Raw genomic sequence first — 18,106 nt, 5'->3', positions numbered from 1 at the left:
AGGAGGGAAAGAAATGACATAAACAATGTACTCAGGTGTGAAACTGTCAGAAAATGTATGTGGACATGTGAAAAAATGATTTTAGTTACTCTGAAATGGCTTTAACGATACAATGGACTTTAAATCAAAATATTGGTCACAGGTTTGAGGAAAAATTCCAAGGTGATTCTGATCTATAAGGAAATGCACACGGAGAAAGTCTAGAACCACTCTAAAAATGGCATTATTGAAAACTTACATCAGACATAAACACGTACAATAAAATTACAGCAATTGTAAAGCACAGGAGAGGCAAATAGCTGATAGAATAAAGATCAAAAGTCCACAGGCTCCCTATGAAACCCATGACTATGAAAAGACCAAAACGAGGCCCCAGAGCTATGAAACGGTTGCTAGGGCCCGGGAATGCCTGCACCTTAGACAGTAACGGTGCAATGTGATTAGCAACGCTAAGATGACTGAGCTGACCAGTCTGAGGGTTATCCTGGTGAAAGAGATACTCAGGCCACAGCAGAGTCTCAGCTGGAAGAGAATAACCCTAAGAGTTCTTTGCACAATGTGATGTGTACAAGTATAATATTACATTAATATAACATCCTTGAAAACGTATGGAAGAGTGTAGTTTAAACATTTGTAACACACACACACACACACACACACACACAAAATGTATCCTCTATAAATGGAACATCTCCATCACCCCCTCCAAGACTCAGAGAACTTGCGGGGAGAAGGGGCAGAAAGAATGTAAGCAGCAAGTCAGGGAAAGCAGTAAGGGTCACTGACCTTATGTCCAAGAAACACTAACACCCTGAATCAGCACAATACCGTGAGTGAGCAGGCAGACAGAAAACTGAGTAGGAGCTCCCAGAAGGGGCCATTCAACTATCAAGTAATCATATAAAAAGCTAGAGTTCGCAGTCAATGGGAGAGCGCTTGCCTACCAGGCAGGAGGCCTGGGGCATAGCCCCAGGACTGCAGGGAATATATTCGGTTTCCATTATTCGACACAGGAATGACCACGACCATTAAAACTGCTGCTTTTACATGTCGTGCTGCTGTGTGCCCACAGGAATAGCCAAGTGTAAAACAGTGGCAATGCCACGTGAACCCATAGCAGATGGACTTACTGCGCTAGTGTTGAGTTTTAGAGCCACTTGGGAAAACTGGCCTCTCAGACTTCGTTTATACATTCTTCTGACTAGGAGTGCAGCTGGACCACGTGTGTGCACCAGTGTGTATGCTCTGATATTATTTGAAGTTGTCAAAAGCTAAAACAGCCAAACTTTACCAACACAAGAATGAATAAACCAACTGACACTTTATCTTTCAAGCATGGCCCAACAATGAAAATGAGCTATCTCTGCACGTATGCAGGCAGCATGGGTATAAGAGATGCTGTGAAACCATCTAGACATTGAGAGGAGTATACGCCATGTGAATCTACGCATTCAACTTCTAGACTGGCAATGGGGGCCAGTGTGCCCGATGACCTGGATTCAAGCCCCACTACCAAGCCGCCAGCAAGGCCACCGAAAGAATCTAAGGCAGGAAAAGTCAATCTGCTTATCTCAAACTCCTGCTAGTGAACCCCTCCAGGGATGGGTACAGATTCTGGGCACTGGCATTCTTTCACAGGATCTAAGCAGAGATCACATGACCATTATGATATTGATACTGATGCTTGTGATGTCTGTGGTTTTTCCCTTGAGTCTGCTACATTTCAATAAAACATTTCTAAATTAAAAAAAAAAAAAGTGGTTGTCTAGGAACCACCAGAACCACCGGAGAGCAAAGGAGAAAAAAAATCCTTGTCCATCATCTTTCTCTACACACAGAAGTTGATTTGAAGACATTGTAAACTTAAATGTGAGACAGTAACATTTTGGAAGGAATTACCCTGGCAGCTGTGGCTGTGGCATTATCTCCTGGGCAGACGCCACCATCACACTCCCCAGTTCCCATCACCACCGGAACAAAGCCCCATGAGTGAGCCCAGAAGCAGCCAACGTTCGTCAGGCTCAGTTTCCGCCCATGACCAATGAGCTTTGGACCTGTGATATCAGGGTACATCATGACAGGAGGCCTGCTCACCACATGGCAGCCTGGAAATCAGAGATCGGGGCACTGCCACCCTGGGAATCAAAAGTTGTTCCACTGATTCCCACTTCCTAGTGATTCTACCCATACCTAGAACAGCAGGTAACATATGAGCCTTTGGGGGAATACCCAAACCACAGCACTGACCTGAAGAAAGGTTGACAGCACAGAATCTTACGTGTATATCCAACCAATGAAGTTGAAGACAACTCATTCTAGCGTATTTCAAAAGTATACTCACCATAATGGTCCAGACAAGAACTGATGCAAGCCAGACACCGAAATGGAGCCGTCTTATCCCAACTATAGGACTCCACTAGCAGCATTCGGTGACCTTTAGGACAATGTTTCCAGTGGCCCCAAAGCTTTCTGTATTCTATGTTGGCCCAGAGAGAGTCCTGAGTGGATGCCTCATGCGGGGGTCCCTGCCATTCTCCCTGCAGTAATATGACTTCCAGCCCCCCACTAAGCCTCGGTACCCTTGGCATTTTAAGGATGAGGAATCTGTTGTTGCGAGCTGCCCTGCACATCCTAATATATGTACTCCAAGCCTTGCCCTTTCTTCAGTAGGTGCCAGGAGCAAGCACTCTTCCCAAAACATCCCTAGACATGGCTAAATGTCCCTGTGGAACAACAACAACAAAAAATAAATAAATCACCATTTGAAAACCATAATTTCCGTTTGTCTCGCCAACTTTGAGCCATCTGTAAGGGTTCAGCTGCGGTTGCCACCGTTGGATCCCTAGTGTCAATATCCAGGCATGTGTAATCAAGCATTGGCCAAACAAAGGCAGTGCCCTTCAGTAGCAGTGGGAAAGAGGGACAGACGGAGGGGCCGACCTGAGGGAGAAGGCACCAACAGCAACAAGTGGGCGTAAAAGACGGGTTTGGGGTGTGGGAGCGATGGGGACAATGGGTGTGATAGGCGAGGATGTCGCTGCCCTACCGTGGAGAAAGGAAAACCGGAATGTAGGCTTGGAGAGCAGAAAGTCATTCAGCGTTTGCAGGGAAGAAAGACATACGAAGAGCAGCCCGCTGTGAGCGTTCAGGAGGGGCTGCGACTAGGCTTGTGAAAGTGAGGGACTGCCCAGTGAAGGCAAGGCCCTTGGAGAGGTTCCCCAAATCCTTGTGACCCCACTACCCTTACCATTGTGTCTTCACAGCAAACCTCTCTCTCTCTCTCTCTCTCTCTCTCTCTCTCTCTCTCTCTCTCTCTCTCTCTCTCTCTCACACACACACACACACACACACACACACACACACACACACACACACATACACACTTCCCCTAACTCCAAAATCATGCAGAAGTGCTGCTAGAAGAAATCTAATTTTCAATGGGGTGAGAAGAGGGAGAGAGAAGTGAGCGGTGGGAATTCCAGGAGAGGCAGTCTTCCGTACCCTTTCCGAAGGGTCTGTGCCGGTCAGAGAGCTCTTTGGTGCAGAGTTGGTGCCATCTAGTGGCGGATTGTTACAAATGCAGCATCGCCTGCTGTGAGGACCAGCGAGGCCAAGGGCAGCCAGAAAAGGAAGGAGAGATTTAAGGAAGCTCGAAGTCAGATGGGCAACCTTATGAGCTCCTCTCCCCAGACCCGGGTGCCCCAGGTCCAGCACGGAACAGGACCCATAGATGACACTCTGCTTACCTCGGCAGCAGTGGCCTTCTCGGGAGGCTGGGTCTCTTTGCCTGATCTCTTGTGTCTGGTTGATGTTGTCCCATGATGATGTTTTCCTCCTGGTTATTAGCAGACTTTATTACCAGTGCACGGGTATATGATTTCTTCTTTGAAAACCCAACAAGCTTTTAATTAGCTACGCAACGGGAAGAGATATTAAGCTATATTAATGCGTCTGAAAGCCCAGCACAGCTAAAAGGAAGATCATCTCATAGATAAAGCGCTGTTGAAAATTACGAGAGCCGCTTCCCGCAAGTGCCCCAATGGAGAACCCCAGGGAGGGTCAATCGTTACTTAACACTTGCAGCAAGGCGCAGCCTGTGATCGTACCACGGCTGCTCAATTTTGTGTGAAGCAAACAGCGGGAATTGGGAGTTACACGTCGGATCCTAAGTCAGCTCCATTTTTAAAGCCCCGACCACGTAACGACAAATTTAATAAAAGCTAGACTCACAAGCAATTACATCACCACGAACTTGAAAAGAACGGACCCTGGGACACTTCTCCTTCCAAGGGATGTCACAAAAATGCCCATGCCTCAGAAACATTCTTTGCTAAATCCACTGAGGCGACTCCCTCTCTCCACCTCCTCCTTGAATGACACTGCCTTTTGGCATACTTCTGTTAACAAAACACGGTAGAGGGCGTTTTCTGATTGAGTCTGTCCTGGAACAGGCTTGCCTTGATGGTTTCTGTCCTCAAGGATCTCCACCAACTGTTGGGGAACTGCTCTGGGCTACCCTAGTAGAGCAGGTTAGTCATCCTAGCCAAGTTACGGTGGCATGACATATTCAGCCAAGATCAGCAAAGCTACTCAAGAGGACCTGGCAAACCCAGAAGAGGGTTCATGCAGATGGCAGAACCAGAAGCGAATCTTGAGACTCTTGGGCTGAGTAAAGGTGATTATAACCCTGGGTTTTGAAGTGGTCTGTGATAGCAACTGCTAACGGATACGTGTTGAGTAGACGCCATCTTAACTAGTATTTCAGGGTTTCAGGGTTTCTAATTCTTACAAACGCATAGCAAGACATCCAGGTCATAAGACCCAATTCTCAATAAGAAGCCATGCGCGTTTCATAGGCACCTTGTACAGAAAACCTGAAGACAAATATTTACTCCCTTTCTTAATTCTTTAGGTTTTTATTTATTTCTTTGGTAGGGGAGCGCTGGCATGAGAGAACAGCTTGCTGTAACTGGTTATTTCCTTCCGCCGCGTGGATCCTTGGACGGGTTACAGGCACCTTTCCCACTCTACTGTCTCACTAACGCCATTTAAACTTATTTCAGACCAGACACTCTGCTGTTCACTGCTCTATTTCAGGGAAGGCAATTCTGTGAAATACTTTTGCTAATTTGGCATCAGGTTGTCATTTAGTTTTTTTGCAGATTTTGAGTGGGGAGCATAAATGATTTGTAATTTCTGCAACTATTCAGCCTATAGAATCATTACGAGGGGGTGCACTATAGAAAATCTTGTTTCCTGACACGGAAGTCATAATTCACCAAAGGAATTCATTTGAAATACAGCTGCATGGGGTTGAGCAAACAGGATGCCCGTGGGTCGGAGGTCTCCACATCTCCTTTGGAGTCTTCTTGCCGTGGTCATAATGAGTTTTACTCTGCAACGACACCGCTGAGCAGAGCGGCAAAGTCTTAATGCCTAAATCTATGGTTTTTCATACCTCCTTAAGCCCTCATTTTTGCATCTAATTCATTTTAACAGCTGATGGCTCTTACTCAAAAATGTATTTCTACTTCAATCTTCTTATTATCTACAATTGAACCATTTTTTATTTTAATTTCTCTTTCAATATGTTGCCCCTCTGCTCAAAATTCCTCAAAATCTTTCTATTTCCTGCTGTACAAAAATAGTCTCTGAAAACAAAATTAGAAAAAAAACTGGAAAAATAATACCCTGGGTTTTGTAAAAAAATAAAAAATATTGATTCTAAACACGCTGTTAGGAATATGAAGACAGACGGGGTAGGAGTATTTGTAACTCACGTCTGATAAAGAATGAGTTTTTATGAATGAATAAACGAACGCCATACCCTCCTACCCCTCCTCCCACCTGAACCTTCCTCCCCAGTGCTCCCCTTCACATCGGCGCTCCCATTCACACCACCTGTGTATGGGCACCACGCTGATATTATCATCAGTCGGTGGGCAGGTAATTACCGCTACTCTTGGTTTCCCACCAGACCTTGACTGTAAGATCCTATTGTTGAAGGAGGCCACAAAGTTTGACCGCTGGACATTGAGAAATGAAGTCGTATTGACCAGGAAACTTTGTCCGTGCTGGCCAAATGGTCCAGTTATACAACTCTACGGCATATACTCTAGTAGGAAGTGTGCTACTCTAGAGGTGTACTTTGAGGCCTTCTATGCTCAAGCTCAGTGTGACACTCAGACCACTTCCTGTTGCCTGCCAGTCAAGATGTAGTCAGTCATCTCCTTCTCCAGCACCATGTCTGCCTGCACAAACCATGCTGTACCATGATGACAATGGACTAACCCTCTGAAAATATAAGCCACTCCAACTAAATGTTTTCCTTTTATAAGAGTTGCCGTGGACATGGAGTCTTCTATTCACAACAATTGAAACCCTAACTAAGACCATGTCTGCTGGGGACAGGTCCTGGCAGTTGACAGATTCCAGAGCGGAGGTAAAGAGTAGACAAGGGAAGAAGTGAGCCAGGCCATGGTGGTGGTGAGACTCTTACAGTCTGGCTAACTGTAATCTGATGCTTCATTTGTCCAGAATTAAGTAAGTAGTGGTAGATTCATTTGGTTCCAAAACTTAGATCGTATCACTTTTGTTTCCAGACCTGTGTTCAACTTTTTATTATTTGTGTACATCTAGGGTCATAAGTTTGTCATCACTGGTAAGCTGTGGCAGAACAGAGTTATTTTCACAATCGCTTTCTTCACATTTACTCAGCATTGATGAACAGTTATCGTTTATAACCATTTTTACTCATCAACCCCATAACCCAATTTTTAAAATAAATTTGTTTGTTTATTTATTTATTTTACATCACTGCCACAGTTTCCCCTCCCTCCTTTCCTCCCAGGCCCTCCCTCCTATCTCCCTCTGTTTCCACCCCCCAATCCACTCCCCCTCCATTTCTGTTCAGGAAAGGGCATGTCTCCCATGAGTATCAACAAAACATAGTTGATGGAGGTGGGTCTTGTATCTATCTGTTGCTTTCATTGGTTAATTAATAAAGAAAACTGCTTAGCCCTGATAGGACAGAAAATTAGGTAGGCAAAGTAGACAGAACAAAATGCTGGGGAAAAAAAGTCAAGTCAGACAGTCACCATGATTCTCCCACTCCAGACAGACGCAGGATAAGATCTTTCCTGGTAAGCCAGCTCATGGTGCTACACAGAATATTAAAAACGGGTTAGATCAATATTTAAGAGCTAGCCAATAAGAGGCTGGAACTAATGGGCTAGGCAGTATTTAAAAGAATACAGTTTCCATGTAATTATTTCAGGGCATAAGCTAGCTGGTGGCCAGGAGCTGGGCGGCAGGAACACGGCCCGCAGCTCCTTCAACGCATAGTTGCAGTAAGACTAAGTGCTTCCCCATGTATTAAGGCTGGGCAAGGGGACCCAGTATGAGAAATAAGGTCCCAAAATCCGGTAAAGAGTTGAAGACAGCTACTGTTCCCACTGTCAGGAGTCCCACAGGAAGACCAAGGTACATGACTGTAACATATATGCAGAGTGCCTAGGTCAGACCCATGCAAGCTTTCTGGCCATAACCCGACCTTTAAGAACCTAGAGGCATACGACAGCCTGTTCTCAGGCTGGTAGCTCTTGTGTCCTCAAGGACACTGGATAGAAAGAAACTCTCCAAGCCAGCCCAGGCAGACTGCCATGTTCCCAGCAGTGTGTTATTGACTCTTAAAGATCAGAGTGCCCAAGAACATCCTCAAGCCAAAACTGGTGCAGCTCTTATTCCATATCTGGCATAACACAAGGTTTACATTCTACATCTTATAAAACGTATTTATATGATTTATTTATATGTCTAATTCTGCCATTCTTTTGTTTCTTGGCCACATGGCAACACAGGGGCTCTGCACGTGCTAACTTCTCTAAGAAGGGGGGTTGGTCCTGACACCTCATTCTCTTACCATCTTTCCACACCATTCTCGGCTCACCAATATCAGTCCCTGCAGAGGGCAGAGGTAACTTCAGCTACTCTAAGGTCATTGCTGTATATGCCACGCAGTCGCCTGAGTGTACAGTAGGAAGAGACTTGCAATCTGATCTGCAGACGGCTCCTCTAGCCCACTGAATCTCGATGACCTTTTAAGTTTATTTTGTTTCAGTCATCTTGTTCCTGAGTAAGTACAGGGACAGATGTTTCAAGAACATCTCATAGCCTCTTAAAGAGACCTCTGGCTTCTTTATGTGTGTCACAACCTCCAAGGCATAAGGAAGACCTTCAAGTAGATAAATGTTTCCCTAAAAGTAGGAGGGGTGATATGTTCAGGACTTTCCTGGGGAAGCTTAGAAGCAATACTCCTGGGAGAAGGCATAAATGATTCGTACGAAATTTCCCATTAATTCAGTATCCCCCACATCGTACAAACATTAAAAGCACCGCCCCAAGTATGCAACATGTGGAGGTCAGAACCAAAAGCGGCATGGTGGCCATAATATGTCTCAGCTTCGCTGGATCTCTGTCAGGCAGCTGTGCTGGCTTTATGACTTTTGCCGTTCCCATCAGATACAGCTGCGCCAAATGCCCATCTTCAAATAATGAACAGATAATGAAAATGTAGAACATATACACAGCGGAATATGACTCTGCTGCTAAAAATTGGAATTATAAAATTCGCAAGTAAAGGGTGGAGCTGGAGTCAGTTTTCCTGAGTGAGGCAGCCCAGACCCAGAAAGACAAAGGTGGCATGTTTTCTCCCACTTGTGCATGGTAACTTTGAATTTTCAGATATGTGTATTCCATTTGGAATAGCCATAGGGGTCAGGAAATTAGCAGAAGGCCATGGTGAGGTGGCTTTCAAAGGAAGGAGATGGGATGCAGAGGTATAAAGATTTAAAGGGGAATAATGGAACAGGAAGAATTAAATGGGTAGGAAATGGAAGGATAGAAACTAAGAGTCAATACTGGGAAGGATAAGTAACACTGAAGATCTTCCAAAAATATATGGAAGCTTATTAGTGCAGAAGCCTCCTAAAATACATACCTGTACATATATTCTTAAAGTTTCAGTGTATGTATCCAGTAGTGGACAAGGCTTCTACTGCACACCACCAGAGGCTAACAGATAAAAAGTACAATGATAAGAATGTGTTACCCACTAAACTCTGTCTCTTAAACTTTCTCCCACCTTCCACACTCCACACTGGGAACTGAATTTCTTTGGTCCTTTTGTTGTTTTCAGGGCTGTAAGTAGAATGTTCTGCAGTATGTAGTAGAAATTATCATCACTGTCTTCAACTCTGTAATTTTAAACAACTATAGGGTTCCTTCAACCTTCTCTAAGGTCCAGTCCACTGTGTCTTCCTGACTCTCCCTATCTACGTAACCCCCCCGCCCCAACCCACAAGATCTAGCCTGGGTCCCACATCCAGTACCTCTGCCTAGTCTGAACACTGTTGCTTAAGCTGCAACCAACCTCTAGGCTTCCATCAAGACCCACCCTACCTACTACAGCCCAAAGACCCCTCCTGCAGGGCATCCAAATTCTCTACCCAGTCAGATCTTCCCCATCCTAGGGTCTACCCTGGTAAGTCTCCCTGATTCTCTCCATTCATATGCCCTTTCCAAGATGCCATATCTAGTACAGGTCCTATATCTAGGAACCCAGATTAGTCTAGCCATTCCTGAGTCCATCACAACTCATCTCTAAACTTCTTCCAAAACTCACCTTGCCTATCTCACAACCCATGGACACCCTCCAATGCCACATCCAACCTTCCTACCCAGTCAGATCTACCCTCATAGTCCAGGCTTGGACAAGGAGGCACATCCCGTACACCAGTCCCCTCTATCCATCTGAATTCATTTGACCAACCATTTCCAACCTCTAGCCCCACCCCCTCAACTCCCATGTACACCATCTCTTCTACCCTAACCTGCTCTGTCAATATCAAACTTAAAACTAACAGAAGAAGTCCACATGCCCAGATTACATCTCAAAATAGCCTTCCTTAGGGAAGAACACACCAATTAGCTATCCAATACCAAATGGTCAACCCTGAAAACATATGCAAGCAACATTACATAGACTGAGTGGCTTATATTTAGGAATGAACACACACAACAACAATTAATTAATTTAAAAAGAGGCCGTGAAGTTGAAAGAGAACAGGAGGAATATATGGGAGGAAAGAGAAAGAGAAAATTATGTAATTATATTATGTATATAATTATGTATATTATAATTGCATTATAATTATCCCCACCACCTCCCCCAAAAAATCAAGTACAGAATTAGTCTCAGAGTTCAGCTCACATGTAAATGTTGACTTCTTCTCCAGAAAGGAAAACTATAATACGATGACTCTTACGTAAGTTCCTTAATGTTTCAACAGTGTCATAGTTAGGGTTTCTAGTGCAGTAACAAACAAGTTGGGGAGGAAGGGGTTTACTTGGTTTACACTTCCATATTGTTGTTCATCACTAAAGGGAGTCAGGAAAGGAACTCAAAACAGGACAGGGTCCTAAAGGCAGGAGCTGATACAGAGGCCATGGAGGGGAGCTCCTTCTGACTTGCTTCCCCTGGTTTGCTCAGCCTGCTTTCTTAAAGAACCCAGGACCAGCAACCCAGGAATGGCACCACCTACCATGGGCTGGCCCTTCTCCATTGATTACTAATTAAGAAAATGTCTTACAGCTGGGTCTCATGGACGCAGTTCCTCAACTGAGGCTTCTTCCTCTCTGATGATTTTAGTTTATGTCAAGTTGACACACAAAACCAGCCAGTACAAACAGTGAAGTGATCGGATAGCTGTTTAGTTCAGAGATGACCAATTACATCACATGCACACATCTACGTCAGGAATTTAGGTGAATGACATCTATCTTATAAGAAAGAGAAGGGTCAGGATATTTTAGAAAGCCTTAGTGGTAATCCAGTGTACTGTTGAATACAGAGGAGAGAGAGAGAGAGAGAGAGAGAGAGAGAGAGAGAGAGAGAGAGAGAGAGAGAGAAAGAAGGGAGGGAGGGGGAAAGGCAGGCAGGAAAGACAGAAGGGAGGGAGGGAGGAAGGAAGGAAGGAAGGGTTTCTAGTCAGAACAGGAACTCAACCAAGGCAGGAAGCTGGATGCAGTAATTGAAGCAGAAACCACGAGGAATGCTGCTTGGTGGCTTGTCCACTATGGCTTATTCAGCCTGCTTTCTTATAGAACCCAGGCCAGCCCAAGGGTAGTACTTCCTCCAGATCAATATTTAATCAATAAAATGTCCCATGGGCAATTCCACAGGACAATCCTGTGGAAATACTTTTCCAATTAAGGTTTTTCTCTTCCAAAATGACTATAGCTTAGATCAAGATGACATAAAGCTAGCTAGAACAGGAAGAAAGGGAGATGGGAGAAAGAAGGAGGGAGGAAGGGGATGGGGGACAGAAAGAAGGAAAGAAGGAAGGAGGGAGGGAAGGAGGAGGAGGGAGGGAAGGAAAGAAGGAAGGAAAATGGAAGGAAGGAATAATGGAAGGAAGGAAGGGAAGGAGGAAGACTGGAAATTCTAACTCCTGTTTTAGGGACATTCTGTATTATACAGATTAGCGAGAAATAACTTTGACTATCAGGTGAGTGTGCATTGAAGTAACCAAGGGCAGCTTCATGGGGAGCTGAGATGAAAAGTGTCTGCTGTTTGGTTGTGGGAATAGAGGGCTTTTCTAAAGTGGACTGAATGGGGAGGAGCTGGGTATCTTAGCCCATCGGGCTGCTTTCCTAGAACACCAGATGACAGGCAGCTTATGTAGATGATTACAATAAAGTCGTCCCACACTAGCTCAGAATGGGGTATAATAAACGGTTCTTTATTTAGGGGTAGATTCACAGATCAACAGTCCTTTGCACGAGCAGGGAACAGGAGCCAAATCCAGCAGCCAGGAGAGCTGTGCAAGCTTTATGTCTGCATTTATGGTACAAGAAACCACAGCCAAGTGGCTGGTATCTTAAAGGCTATTGGTTGAAGGAATTCGCACAGCACCTCCCCTTTTTGTCTAAATAAGAGAGCTCCAAACCCAATACAAAACTATATATAATAAGAACAAATATCAAGTATAAAAATTAGAATTACAGCCAGCATAAAATAAGCATATAAGTAATATTAAGCAAGAAACTTATGCTAAATGTTTTATTAATTATCCCATCCTAAGGAGTCTAAGTCTTGTTTTAGAAATAACTTGGTCAAACTGGGATTTGTCTCTACTGCATGTACTGGCTTTTTGGGATCCTATTCTCTTTGGATGTATACCTTGCTCAACCTGGATGTAGTGGAGAGGACCTTGGACTTTCCACAGGGCAGAGTGCCTTGCCCTCTCTTACGATTGAAGGGGGAGGGGGTGTGAAGGTAGTGGAAGGAGGGAAAGAAGTGGGAATTTGGGTAGGTATTTTTTAAAGTAATAAAATAAAACAATAATAAAAAAAGAAATAACTTGATCAAGCCATGAGAGGAAAGTAATCACAACTATCTAGTCTTCAACCCCATTGAAGATAATGAGAAAGGAAATATTACCTGAGTAAACAGAAAGTGCAATCAAGCAATTTCCAAGTGTGTAATAAATGACAGAGACAACTGGCTACCTGGGCAATCACCCAAAGTCTCATTTGCAGTGTTGGAGCAACCAACTTTGACTAAGGCCTAGAGTAACTGACAGATCATTTTCAGAGGGAGAAAAAAATTTCAAAACAGTCTTACCCTGTCTTGGCAAGGTTTGGTAGTCTTTTTTCCTTGTATCCTGCTTGTCCAGTCTGGACACTCTGCATTTTGTCTGTGGTCAAGGCATGGGCAGTTCCTTGTCCAAAGGCCAGTTTTGCCAAGAAGAAAACAAGTTCCAAGTGGGGTGTCTTTGGTACCTAACATTCTCTTAGGAATAGATTAGTGCTGCCAGGAGCGATTGTGTCTCACATCAAAAGAACCTTAAGTGATTTAAATGCCATATTCTACAGTTTTTTGAAGTGGTTGAAGATTACCAATCTATGCAGAATACAATCTCTATGTATTTAAAGAACTTGAATAGCCTAACTATAAGTATGACAAACATGGATGACTATTGACCTGTAATTCTTAATACCTACATGGCTTAAAGAGTAAGGCCTCAATCAGAGGTAGAAATGCATAGTGCAATATGATAAATATATCCTAAAATTGTATCAATATACAAAATGACTTAAGCAGAGGTAGAAACATACATGCATACAATCTGACAAAATAATTTTGCATAGGTGTACAAATATTGTAAACAGAAATAGGAGCATATTCAATATAACAAATATGATTTGAGTTTGTATCAATATATAAGAATCTATACCAATGTAAATTGTCTATAAATTATAGCTCATAAGTATTCACTCTATTACTCACTATTATTGTTAGTGTGTGTAAGCTCACACTAATCTATTATCGAATCCAATTTCCCTTTTTTCCTGAGTCTACATAATGTTCACCCCAACCTTCAACCTTATACCAATTATACTCAACATCTAATTGATGTCCCTAACCCTGAGGAGAAACTTTGTAGGAAGACAGGACATCGTCTTCTAGAATTACTTCCAGCTGTTATGGGGATGATGTTCTTTCTATGGGATCCTGTAAAACTAAAATGATGGTTAAGTTTCAAGATTACTGTCTGGTATAATTGCAAATAATCACTGAGTAGTCAATAGGGTTTTTCTGAAGTTCTTATTTTAAGTTCTGGCCAGAACATTGTAAGAAGGTGCACCATTTCAGCTAACCATGTTGTAATCACCTTGAGCAGCTATCAACCAATCTTAAAGTAGTCCTATCAGCACCACGGCATCATAACAACCAGGTGGAATTGCCGTTGTAGGGTCCCATCTTCTTCAGGAAAATGTTTTGTTCATTATGGAAAACTTAAACATTATTCATATAGACATATATTCAATGAGCAGTACAAAAGAGACAAAAATATTTATGGGGAAAAGTAAAATCTTTCCTAAATTCTTTCTTCTTTCTGTTCCATACCATATGGCTTCTGATATGAAACAGAAACTCTGAAATTTTCTTTTAACAACATGCTTGGATTTAAGAAGGATAGCTATTGTCCAACTCCAAAGCCAACTTTATTTAAGTAAAGATATATACATGTTCAGGTGATGAAATTTTATCCTGCAGATGAAATGTCATCATAAGTCAGCTTTCTCTTTGCCTGGTGATTCTTTCTAAGTACTTATCTGTTATTCTTTAGGCGTCCAGATATCCAAGGTCTCTTGATTTTTTGAAGATGAATATTTTCCTGCAAAGACAAGAACAGAACCCTGCCCCAACACTTATGAGGTTTCCTCACCACTTGTATGATTGTCACCTGTGTGAATGAGCCGTCATTTGTCTGTCTCAAGAGGTTTCTCTTTTCCAAACTGAATATTTATTAATTTTGATGGTATCTATATCTTTTTTTCTCCTGTGGAAACAAGAGTAAAACCCCCTCCCCAATATAGCACATCTCCTGGTTTTCCATTCTGTGTAGATGTTATGAATCGGAGGTTCTTTGTCTCATAATTTTAAGTCAGGGAGTTTTTGTTTATGGTTTTGTTCCCTACCTTGCAGGTCTTGTGCACATATATTATGGCTTCTGGTTCCGAGATTTCTCTGGGACTCCTGCATGTGTGACTCGGAGTCTCTATGCATTTCCTGTGCTTTTTATTAGGTTCTTGATTGTGTTGGTTGTTTAGTCATATTCTTATTTGATTGCTTTTCACTTATTATTATTCCTTGGATGCCCATTTGTTTTCTAATGAGAGACAGAAAGGGAATGAATACAGATGGGAAGGAGGGTGAGGAAAAGCTGGGAGGAGTAGGGAGAGGAAAAACCGTAATCAGAATGTATGGCATGAAAATCTATTGTATTGAAAAATCTGTTTTCAATAAAATAAAAATTAGATGTACAAACAAAACCGTTAGTGATAATAAATCATAAAGAGATTTGTTTGAAAGAGAATTCCATGGTGTGCATATCATTTTATAATTTATTAAATACAATTTTATGCTAATGAGGGGATATATTTGTCAATTTTTAGATAAGGAATTAAATCTTGGCTGACTAGTTGATGTTCTAGGACATAGAACATTTCCAGTGTCTTCATAATTTGACTCATATTTTGGTGTTAGAATCATCAAGACTGAGGACCATTCTCACAAATATATGGCCTAAAATGGCAGAATTACATTTGGGGCATTTCTGAAATTGCTGGAAATGCCCAACTCTAAGCAAGATATCATTTGACAGTTTTTAAAATGAAACTCAAGTCAGCAACTCAAGAATTTTTAAGATTAACTGTTTTAACATAAAATAATCCAAAGACATACTGATTTGATACACACTGAGGGATGATGCCAGGAAATGTTCGGTCTTTGTTCTCCATAATTGAGAAATTAAGCTTTTTTAAGGGCAGAAAACTTTGCCAAGGGGTCTCAGCTAGCAATCGCTGGTGCATCCTGGCTTCACTTGAGAGCACACAGGGCATAGTGCACACACATGTTCATAGCCAAGGCTGCAATGAAATCCCTCGATGCAACATAGGCAAATGAGGGCTCATTACGCGATTATTGATTTTCAATTAGTTTTCTGTTGTTGCATGTTCAGAAGACTCTGGTTGTTACCAAATTGTGGAAAACCGCAGTTAAGAAACTGTGCTGTAGGCAGCCCCTCTGCTCTGAAGCCAGAACCAAATCAATGTTTCTAATGTTATTTGGAAAGCCTGAAGAATGTTCTGAGAGCTTTAATACAGGTTTGGGAGGGAGGGGTTCTGAAGAATGTTCAGTGCCAATGCCACCTTTCAAAATGAATATCTACTGCTGAAATCTAGCAGATAATAACACCGGCTAATACTTGACAGTGAGGAGTTAGAGCCACAGGGACAGGATGAACTGATCATCTGCCTCCTCTGGGCAAGGCTTTGGAGAACAAGAAAGGAAGTTGATGATGCTGATCCGGTCCAGCCTTCCACCATCCCTGTAGGGCTTAGCTGAATCCATTTTGCTCATCATCTGTTCTCTTGTGTCTTTCTCTCTTCATGACAACATAGCTGTGTGCAGTGATACACAGACTCTATCACATTTGCTTCTGCAACCTCGAGGCTTAAGAGGGCACCCAGTTCAGGTAAGGCACTCCATCAGGGCCTCTGAGGAAGAGATGAATACATCTAACCTGAAGGAAGAAATGGACACATATAACATGAAGGAAGAAATGGATGCATCTAAGGCAAAGGAAGAAATGATACATCTAACACAATGGAAGGAATGAATGCATCTAACACAATGGAAGAAATGATACATCTAACACAATGGAAGAAATGATACATCTAACACAATGGAAGAAATGATCCATCTAACACAATGGAAGAAATGATACATCTAACACAATTGGAAGAAATGATACATCTAACACAATGGAAGAAATGATACATCTAACACAATGGAAGAAATGATCTATCTAACACAATGGAAGAAATGATCCATCTAACACAATGGAAGAAATGATACATCTAACACAATGGAAGAAATGATACATCTAACATGAAGGAAGAAATGCATTCAAGTCCCCTGGTGGCACAGCCGGCATGTCCACCGGAGAGCAAGTCGCTGAAGAAGGTAGTACTCTGCAGAGCAGTGAAGAAGGCCAAGAGGGCTAGACACAGTTACCCACGCCAGATTGGCCTAATCCTGACCCTGCACCAGAAAGTGGGCCTGCACCCTGAACGACAAAATTTTCCCTCCCAGGGTGCAGTGTTCTACTCCTCCAGCTTGTCGTTGGCAGCGAAACACGTGAAATGGAAAGACAGAGGGTGTGACGGTGCCCCCATTGGGCACCAGTCAGCGATTGCTGGAGAGAGAAGACGTAAAAAAGCTACATCAGCCCACACCTGCTGGAGCCAAGCAATTAAAGGAGCCAGCATTTCCACGGCATCGGCTGAGTATGTTGTCTGGATACCGAATTCACTCAGGCTACAGTGCTTCCCCAGTATTCTCAAACCCACAGAGAACGAGTTCCTGCCCCGCCAAATGCTGTGGTGGCTCAAGACTGTTGTGCGAAACGGTGTACATAGTCTACATCTCAGCCCACGCACCTTAAGTCATGTCTAGACCACTTATGAAACACGGCGCAATGTGAGCGCTATGCCAATATCTACTAGACTTGGGAGCTGCTGGGTAACGCTTCTCCCAGAATAGTTTCCGTTCGGGGTTCTCAGATGAGAAACCTACTGGTACAGGGGCCAGCTGAATTCCTTAACCTCCCAGCAACCAGTAAGCTCCTGGGAAGGGTCCCTCATTCCCCTCACTTCAGTGCTCGCCAAAGCCTCAAAATGAAGACAAAGCAAAACCCTCCGTGAAAATCTGAAGCATGACCAGATGGATGCGGTTGTTTACGCTTACAATTAAGTGTGAAGGTTCTTAGACACGAATTCACATCCTAAATGGCACCAAAGACACTTTGGTATGCGCCTTATGCATGGTCTCCAGAAATAAATTTTCTGTGTGATCATACAGAAATACAAACGGGTCCCAACACAAGTCCCGAGACCGAAGCCCTGCACAGTGCGGGGTGGGTCACATTCTTCTTACAAGGTATTTCGGATATGAGTGCCTCCTCCCAGTGTTAATTATAGCAAACATTTGTGCTTACTCTTGCCTCTCTTTGTCTCCTTGCCATTTTCGGTCAGGGAACTACCCCAACAACAGACTACGCTACACCTGCCATCAACAAAATGACCAGCAGAGGGCAGTGCAGACCTACGAGTGGATTTTTTTTTTTTTTTCTTTTTTGACCAGAAAGACCTCTAGATAAGGATAAAGGAACCTGCTGCTGCTGGGAAAGGAAATGATTCCCAGATTCCTAGTTCCAGCTCCTGCTTGTATTCCCAAGACTATTGCCTCCCTCACTAACCCCTGTTTAAAAAAGATGTGTTCGCGCCTTGGTGCCGTGGTCTGTTCTAGGCCTCCCTCTGGTCCTGATGCAAAGGTATAATCAAATGTCAGGACAGGGTCCTCCATGGTGCCACCTGCGAAGCACACAAGGCTGACCTCTAACCCTAACCCCAGGCAGCCACGCGTGCTGCCTTGTGGCCAGGGAGGAAGTAGTCTCAGAGCTCATGTGCCTCA

Source organism: Microtus pennsylvanicus, chromosome 21, assembly GCF_037038515.1.
Source record: "Microtus pennsylvanicus isolate mMicPen1 chromosome 21, mMicPen1.hap1, whole genome shotgun sequence".
Taxonomy (NCBI): Eukaryota; Metazoa; Chordata; class Mammalia; order Rodentia; family Cricetidae; genus Microtus; species Microtus pennsylvanicus.
The sequence above is the reverse complement of the archived record's forward strand: the minus strand, read 5'-3'. Positions refer to the sequence as shown.